General features: G+C 41.7%; 1 protein-coding gene across 6 annotated transcripts in view; it reads right to left on the bottom strand.

Moving 5' to 3' along the window:
* LOC143289898 (ras-specific guanine nucleotide-releasing factor RalGPS2-like) overlaps positions 1-2,500 on the bottom strand; it is a 272,104-nt gene that overhangs the window by 59,807 nt on the left and 209,797 nt on the right. The window lies entirely within an intron of this gene.

Raw genomic sequence — 2,500 nt, 5'->3', positions numbered from 1 at the left:
GTAGTAGTAGTAGTATCACTAGTGGTGGTGGTAGTGGTAGTAGTAGTATCACTAGTGGTGGTGGTAGTAGTAGTAACATCACTAGTAGTAGTAGTAGTAGTAGTAGCAGCAGCAGTAATAGTAGCAGTAATATCACCAGTAGTAGTAGTAGCAGCAGTGGTGGTGGTAGTAGTAGTAGTAGTAGTATAGAAGTCTCAATTCATTAGACGAAAAAAAAGGTGATGGGTGGTTCAATAAGTAAATTGTGTTGTGCTGTGTGCGCGCGCGTATGTGTACACACAGACTACACTACACACACACACACACACACACACACACACACAATTTATCCTCCCCCCTTTTCTTAAAAAAACAGAAGAAGAAAAAAACAAACAAAAACGTTCCCTTCTGAACGACCCTAAAGGCGAGAAAAGGTGTGTGTGTGTGTGTGGAGGGGTAGGGCGGTAGGTGAGAGTGCTGGGGGCGGATAGGGCTGGTGGTGGTGGTGGTGGTGGTGGCGGCGGGGTTCAGAGCACTTTGAAGTAAATTTCAAAGACAGCAAAAAAAAAAAAAAAAAAAAACTTTTCTGAATTTCAAATTTATCAGATGAAAAAGAAGAAAGATAGAAATCTTTTTCTTCTTCCACCCCCCGTTTTCTTTGAAGCACGATAACGGGGAGGTGGTGGCGGTGGTGAATATTCACTTCACTTCTCTGGATGTGGATGGGGTGAGTGAGCGGGCGACGGACGGACGGACGGAGAGAAGGAAGCATGCACACAGGTCTAGAAACTATAACCTCCCTCCTATCTGTATCTATCTATCTATTTACACACACACACACACACACACATATATATATATATATATATATATATATATATATATATACATATATATATATATATATATGTGTGTGTGTGTGTGTGTGTATATATATATATATACAGACACCCCTCCTCCTCCATCGCCGAATATAATAATAATAACAATATGGCGATGCACGGTGGGGGTCGGGTTGTGGTTGAGTTGGGTTGGGCTGGGCAGGGCATCGACCTACACCCCACTCCCCTACCCCTCAGCAAACCCTCCTCCTACAGTCCTGTTCTCGTGCCAAACTTGGGTTTCCGTGTCAGTTTCAACACACACACACACACACACACACACACCTGTAAAAGAAAAATACATATGTAACCAAGTGCTCAGCTGACTTCAAATACTGTTTCGCACACGAGCCTAATAGCAGTCGCCTTTTTCGCAACTAACACGCCGGTTTTCAATGACTCACTGATAATGCGGCACCATTCAAATTGTAAAAACAAAGCCCCTTTTAAACAATGCATCTACAATGCTACAGTCTACAATTCTGTATGTGACTGCTGTTGGAAACTAAAACCACAATATTATAGTGCTTGGATGAGAACAGATCAGGTATTTTGAAGATATAAAGCCCATTTTCAATGTCGACACTTAACGACAACCATTCCAAAAACTAGTGTCGCTGTACGCCATTGGGTGAGCTGAAAACTGTGTTTCTGACACACTGTATTTAATTATATATCTCTTTTGTTTGATCAGTAAACTGCAAGTATCATATACTGGCAGAATCGTCGCAATTCCATCTTTAAATCTATACCATTTTTGTTTCCCTACGTTAAACTGATTTAACGCAGTTTGTAATTTTCAGCGACAAACTCGCTAAAACTGACCCTTTTCAGGTGACTTAAATTAAGATTTTAAATTCATCAATTTATAATCAACACTTCATTTTATACTCATGAGAAAGTAGGTGTTGAGCTGTTTCTTTTGCGACCAATCCGATGTCAATCGGTTCAGGAATCATTTAGAAATCTATCACTGAGCACCTTGTAACAAACACAATTCTAATCGAACTTGGCCCCATTGGTGGCGATTTGCTTCGCAGCACACGTGGGCGTCATTGCGGTTCTCTTAACTTGCATTGTCTTCTCATCTTCTTTAGTCTTCATCTCTTCTCATAACTATTGTTAATAAAACAATAGAAAAACCCTTTTGTGACTGGCCGTCTATATGTCCCAGGGCCTGCGCGTGGATATATTCTATCCTTTAATTCAGTAAATCATTAGTACTTCTTTTGCACCATCCCCTTCTATAATAAACCACTCGGGTTCACAGCTACGCATAAAAATGATAAATTCAAAAAAGAAGAAAGAAGATCCATCAATCGTCTGAGTGCAAGCTTCCGAAATGGGGAAACTCTTAGTGATAAGAAGTGTGTGTGTGTGTCTCTCTCTCTGTAAGTGTCTCTCTCTCTCTATGTCTCAATATAATCTGCATAATATGAGGAAATTGCGGGGTGCCACAACAGAGAGAAAAGCAGGGGGGGGGGGGGGGGGGGGGAATTGGGGGGACGAGCCGAAGAGCTGGGGGGATGGGAACACACACACACACACACACACACACACACACACACACACACACACATGCACGCATACACCATATAATAATGACAACACAAACGTACTCGTGAAAACGAACCACCACC

The sequence above is a fragment of the Babylonia areolata genome, chromosome 14 (assembly GCF_041734735.1).
Source record: "Babylonia areolata isolate BAREFJ2019XMU chromosome 14, ASM4173473v1, whole genome shotgun sequence".
NCBI classification, from domain to species: domain Eukaryota; kingdom Metazoa; phylum Mollusca; class Gastropoda; order Neogastropoda; family Buccinidae; genus Babylonia; species Babylonia areolata.
Note: the sequence above shows the minus strand (reverse complement) of the source record. Positions and strands in the feature narration are given on the sequence as shown.